Genomic DNA, 7,284 nt, shown 5'->3' with positions numbered 1-7,284 from the left:
ATATTTTATTTCTCACAAAAGCTATTACAGTTTCTAGTGACAAGCAATATCATTTTAATATTCACTTGATAACAAAGTTAAATATACCATAGAAACCCCAAAACGGACAGGAATTATTGATAACAGATTTTTTTCAAGACAGTTCATGAATTTATCACAATTGTTTCACTAATTACTGTTTCTGTTTTCGTATGTTTACTTTTCTTTTGAAACGATAAAAAATACTTTATGTAGCAGACTATACTAGGACACCTCTAACATGAAAGAGACTGGCATGAGGCTAGTAAGTAACATAACTAGCACAGTAAGGAATTCTCTCACTATTTTTTTTTTCAGACTACACGTATGTTTTAAAATAATTTCTAAACCTCACATTTATTTCTTAAATTAAAAAAACATTTACGCTTTTAATTTAAAAGAAATGTCACACTTACACTGTAACAGCATAGAAGCATTTTTTTATGTTTTGATAATCTTACTCTTGAGAATATCTTAAATACGATGTTGGTTGATTTTATTTATAAACATGAAACTCTTCAAGGGACTTGAATCTTCCGACAAGCTCATTTGAAATATATCGAGGACTGAACGCAATACTGTAGTTACTCATATTAAATAAGGAAGGACTTACGACAGTATTGCGTTCAACCCTCGATATACTCTACAGGAGAAAAATCGAGATTTCTTTAAACACGCGGACGACTTTCTCTATTAGTTAATATTGTTCAACTTTCGACAGACTAAATACAAAATCGTTGCATGCCCACATCAGGCTGTGAGTAAAGGCACGCTTGTTTATCAGTCCAATTTGAGAAAAGTTTAAAGCACTTCTGTTTATTAATTCTTTTTTGGGTTTCTGCAAATATTTTTTGAAAGGCAGCGTAATAAAAAAATCTCTTCAAATGTGACAACTTCAATCAGTAGTTTCCAATTAACCTTTGACTAATCAAAGAGTGCGTCCTTGCTAACTCGCCTCAAACCATTTGTCAACATGAATGAGTAATAGCACGAAAGGTTTCTACCGTTATACGCGAGGTAATTTGAACCCCTTTCTATCCATTTAAGGGTCCATGTCGATGTAAAGTGACGCCGTGTTTTCACTTTATCGGTGCCTTTATCTATACCCAATTCTGTACTTTGTCGCGACTTGTCCATCAGGTTGGCGGCTTCTTTCATTGCGGGACTCTTTCAGTCACTTTCATCCTTGAATATGCTGTAACGTATCAGCCTTTGACAAGCATATCTGATCAGTAATGTAGCAATTTTCTGTAACATTTAAGATGTTCAATGTGTTTTTATTTGCTATTTTTTGACACTTGTACTTGTTTGACATCACAAATTAAAATGTTAAGGTAATATCTTCACACAGAATATTGCCTTTTCCCTTAAAACTATTTGTTTTCTCCATTTAATGACCCCTTTTTGTGCAATAGTGTGTCACTCAACCATAGTGAAATGTTAGTGTTATAATTATAAGTTGCATATACTGCTGACGGAACAAATCGCAAAAAATGACAAAATTACATATCATTTTATGGTACACACTAATATGTCTTATTAGTTAGTATCTGTATAAACGTAGTCCAGACTAAAATTGCTGGACGTTTAAATATACGATAACAAATTTACGCAGAAAAACCCCACGTACGAGAAAAGCACTATAAAAGACCTAAAAGTACGCGCAATTTGCATGTAGTGTCGGGTACAGATTATGTATTACGGATGCTAATGAATTGTACATGTATTTGTAATTCAACATTATGTAAAATATGTTTAAGTGTCTATATTATATTATAAAAATACAACTAAAATAAATTGGTAAGCAGACCTTTTGTTTTTAATGTATGTCAACCCTTTCTGAATCTACTTTAATTGCATTTTATAATGTAGTAATATTTTTTGATATCCGGGATCTGTAAACTTGTTTTTTATTGGGATGGAGTGGGGTAGATGCGTTTTTTATACATACATTTAGATATGTTGTTTTAATGATATCATTTTATTGCTACATATTATTTCGAAATAATTTGAAATTCACCAGTCTTTCTATAATCATAATTATATAATTCATAATGAAACTACGAGGCTTTAATATTTGTTTTATTATTCAATTTCGGTTTAATTAACAGCTAGGATGCTTCCCATGGTTCAATGTTTCTTATCATCATTAAGATATCGCAGGTCTTTCTTTCATATTTCTATGATTCATAATGAAAACACGAAATATCTTCTTTAAATATTTTCTTCAAAAAAAAATTGACAATCGTCAGCGACAACATGTTGAGACATATTGGATAGTATCATCATGAAAGTGTCTACTACCTTTTGTGGTGCAATCGAACCCTTGAATGCATTCATGAAATTCATTATGTTTCTTTTTATAGGGCCATTGATGTTCCTTTTTCAAAAAGTTGTTACAGTATTAGGTTTAAATGAGTCAGTAAAGTGGCTCGTGTCAAGTGGTCTATCTTTTCATCGTGTATTGTTACGCTTTGAGCTTCGTCGCCCTCTTTTAAGGTTTAATAACAAGGTTAAACGATGCTTTTTGTTATCTTGTGCTGATAATTGCAGACTTGATCGAAGTAAAAGAGATAACGGAACGGGCAAAATTTGGACACGAAACATCAAAAGTTGTCTTGTACTGAATACACTTGACTTCTATATGTATATAAGGAGCTAAATAAGTGAATAAGATAACAATTCTGTGTATTTTTTGTTTCATTTTAGAATCAAATTGAATACTTCAGTACACTGATAACGTACATGTACACAAATTGCAATGGAACGAAATCTCTTTCATGAGCTCAAGTGAAAATGTTTACTTAAATGTTAAGGATTTTCATTCATTGATTTATTAAGTATTTTCTATTAAGCAATTAATCGTTGTAAGATATTTCCCCAAGAATGTATCTTATCTTAGGATATGTTTTTATCAACAGGCTAGATAAAAAGGCTTGACTAGTTTTTTGTACATATGTACATTCTGTTCATTTTTTCTACGGTCAAATACTTATTTTTCTTCTTCAGTCTGTTCCTGTACTTGTTTGAATCAATAGTGACTGAACGAAAATTACCCGCAGGAGTCTGTCGCATACAAGTACTGCATAAACGACCTAGAGACACAAGTCTGTTTATGAAAACCTCTAATGGGTTCACACTCACAACCATTTCTTTTGCAATGCTACACCTTGTCTTCGAGTGGGTCCTAGGCGAGTTTAATACTGACAGTAAAAACAAAAGTAAGTCATTTGATACATAAACTTACAATGGAAATAGATAAGGAAACTATTTCACTCAGTACTGTTATTAATGGTTTTATATTACCGCTTATCTAGGTATAACTTTAATAACATTTTGTATATGCTTAAATCGTAAATGTTTACATTTTGTGTTTATTTACTCTTTTTGTCTACAACATGTCGGAAGAACCAAATTCTAGGGAATCTTGTCAAACATTTTTCATTTTCTATCTTTTTATTGCTTTTTTACAAAAGAAATCTAATGTGTTCTGTTTATAATAGATCGCAATTCAAACCACAACATGAAAACATTTTGGATACCTGCGCATTACATTTAATCACTATGGAAGCCCTGGAGGGACAATTGATTTCCGTACTTCCCACTTCTGACTTCTAACTTTTGCACTTCTCACTTCCAACTTCTTGACTTCTAACTTCCTACTTCTAACTTCCATACTTCTGACTTCTAACTTCCGCACTTCTGACTTCCAACTTCCTGACTTTCGACTTCTGATTTCCAACTTCCACACTTCTTACTTCCGACTTCTTGACTTCTTGCTTCCTTCTTCTAACTTCCTGACTTCCGACTTCCAACTTCCGCACTTCTGACTTCCAACTTCCTGACTTCTTACTTCCGACTTCCAACTTCCGCACTTCTGACTTCCAACTTCATGACTTCTTACTTCCGACTTCCAACTTAGGCACTTCTGTATTCCAACTTCCTGGCTTCTTACTTCCGACTTTCAACTTCCATACTTCTTACTTCCGACTTCTTACTTCCCTCTTCTAACTTCCGCACTTCTGACTTCCAACTTCCTGACTTCCAACTTCCGCACTTCTGACTTCCAACTTTCCCCCTTTGGAAGTCGGAAGTAAGAAGTGTGGAAGTTGGAAGACGGAAGTAAGAAGTCAGGAAGTTGGAAGTCAGAAGTGCGGAAGTTGGAAGTCAGAAGTAAGAAGTCAGGAAGTTGGAAGTCAGAAGTGCGGAAGTTGGAAGTGGGAAGTCAGGAAGTTAGAAGAAGGAAGTGAGAAGTAAAGAAGTCGGAAGTAAGAAGTGTGGAAGTTGGAAATCAGAAGTCGAAAGTCGGGAAGTTGGAAGTGTGGAAGTTAGAAGTCAGAAGTGTTGAAGTTAGAAGTAGGAAATAGGAAGTCAAGAAGTTGGAAGTGTGAAGTGCAAACGTTAGAAGTCAGAAGTGGGAAGTACGGCAATTGTCCCTCCAGGGCTTCCATAAATCACTGTTGTACACTTATATGTACATGTATATGAAAGAATCAGGCCAATTATACGTCTTACTTCTTTCAGATTTTTAGGTGCCCTACATTTTTTGTCAGCTTTAATATTGTCAAAATGAAATCATTCAAATGTTATAACTGTTGAAATAATAACAGGAACTTTTTTATTGTAGCGTTTTTCCTAATCTAACATCTGCTTAAAAATAATTTTGAATAATTCGAAATAATAGGCAAATTATTGAATATCGCAGTGCAATATATTTATCTGGTTTTGATTATTCAATTATAAATTGATTCTGTCAAAGAAACACATGTCAACACCATTCTTTTTGAAGACGAAATAATGTTTTCTGTCACTTGTAACGTTTAATTCATCATGTTGTTTTCGCACGGATTATTATGAATACATACTCAGCTAATTTTTCTTTGTTCAGAAAAGAGTATCTTTCAGTATACTTTGCTAAATCATCAATATAAGTCTCCCCTAACGGTGATTTATTACAAATTAAACGTATTATTAAACATTTTGATCGGTTATTTTTACCTCAAAATGACAATTTAATAATAGCGTTTAATTTCTATTTCTATTTAATAATATGTGTAATTATATACGATATAAACACTTTCAATTTTACCCATATCGCTTTTCAATTAGAATTGCTATTAGCACTTTACGTGAAATGATTATTTAAAAGATAGTGTTTCAACTTCTTTCGGTTGGTCTTACTTCGGACCCCCGGTGGGAAGATCTTTGTGAGATAGCTAACAGATTTGTAGAAAGATTTATTAAAACAATGGTGGGCTGGTTTATTTTGATAATGAGTGTTTATCCAAATGCCTTTCTCTTTAGACAACACGTCTCAGAGGCCCCATTTACATTCTTTCACCTGTCCATGTAAACAGTAATTTCAGATTTCATCTAAAAGTGTTCTTTCTAAATTTTCAGCGATATAGTCAAAAGAGCTTTACAGTATAAACATAGTTGGAACAGATGAGTAAAATGAATGTAACATATTGATATAAGTAACAAGTTCCGCTTGTATAGTGAAATACAATAAAGCAAAGTAAATATGGACACACAGACGAAACTCTTCTCACGCTAAATAATCTACCCAGCCTTTTCAATGAAAACTATCCAGAGTTGTTCTTTCTTTCACATAAAATTCAGCTACTTCGATCAATTTTGATACAGTTTCTAGATTTTCACTCTGTCCACAAGGTATATCCATACATTTGCTCCAAGAAAAATGAAAAGAATCTGGGATGCTGAATAGTATAATATAAAAAGCAAGTCAACTGAAGTCAGTTACCCTCATATTGCCGCATTTCAGAAGGTCTGCAGAATAAACACCCTACTTTCATATAGCATGAAAAAGTTTCTGAATTTATGCAAAATACATTCCACGAGTGAAATAATATCCATATGGCCCCCGGTTTACGCGCAAATGCGCTAAAAATGGGGGAAAATAGGATCTATTTATTAGGGACATTTTTTATATAACCATTACAAAAAAATTAACCGTTTACTTCCCTTGACTGACGTAGAGAAAAAGTATTCATATTTAAATTCTCGAAGTAAAAAAATGTACAAGTAGCATTACTTAAGTTTCAGGTTAAACAGTTAATTTGTATATATGTCATTTTCCTCCTGCAAACATAGATAAATAGTGATAAAATCCACTTTTTTCTGAAGTAGTAAAGGCGCAGAAATAAAAAGTACTAATACTATTTTAAATACTGATTTCCTAGCAGCAATGCAACATTGGAGCAAGTGCTGTCCACTATATATTTTAAATACTTTACACACATTCAAGTGTAGGAAGTGCTTCCAGGACCTCATACTGAAACAATAGACAGAAAATATTAACATTGTATATATTTACAGATCATTGAGAAGTCACAAAGGTGAATATAAGTAACACTTTCCACTCGTTCACTGAAATACAATAAGGCAAAGAGAATATAGACAAGCGAAAGACGAGACTCTGGTGAGGCTTTATACATGGCAGTAAAAATTCTACCAGCTTGGTAGGAGGTCATACCAAATGTTTCAATTTTAATCATGTGGGAGAGCAATAGATATAGGCGAAAGTTTCTAACGATTTGTTAAAACAAAAGTAATAATGACAATCAGTTTGAAAATCTAACTCGTGTGTCAAAAGTTTAGATCTCTTGGGGGTATTTGGGTGTAGCTAACTAGATTGTGACTTAATCAGGTTAAACACATTAAGATAAAACAGAAATGGAAGAAAAAAATCAGCCTTATTTACTTGATTATCAGTGTAATTAGTATATATCAGTTTATCAAACCACGACTTGTCTGACATACCGATGTACTAGTTTTTCTAGCTGACACTAATAATTCCTCTATGGCATTTCTTTTAATGTGCATGTAAAACAGATATAACCTTTTTATATCAAAATAGTTATATCTTCCATTTATGCAAAACTAAAGTTGATCCAACTTTAAGGTGATAAACTTTAATAATGAAACAAAAACAGAAAAAGCAAAAAGTTTTTCAACCGACTTCTAGTTCAGAATGAGCAGTCTTGGCAATCTATGTTCATGTAATATAATCTTGGGCATTTAATGATCAACTCTTTTGATTTAGGCTTTAGGTGTTGTTATAATTTCTGTGCCTTGGAGGTCATGGAGCTCAATCAATATACGTGTATATTGCAATATTCCACTTAAACTGGTACGAGAGGAAGTGTAGGTGTTCATTACTTCATTAACTCTCACAAACAGATACACTCAAACCGAGTCTGCGATTATCGCATTTGGTATCAGTGTCCCCTCTACAGTTAATCG

Source organism: Mercenaria mercenaria, chromosome 3, assembly GCF_021730395.1.
Source record: "Mercenaria mercenaria strain notata chromosome 3, MADL_Memer_1, whole genome shotgun sequence".
NCBI classification, from domain to species: Eukaryota; Metazoa; Mollusca; class Bivalvia; order Venerida; family Veneridae; genus Mercenaria; species Mercenaria mercenaria.
This window is presented reverse-complemented; position numbering follows the sequence as displayed.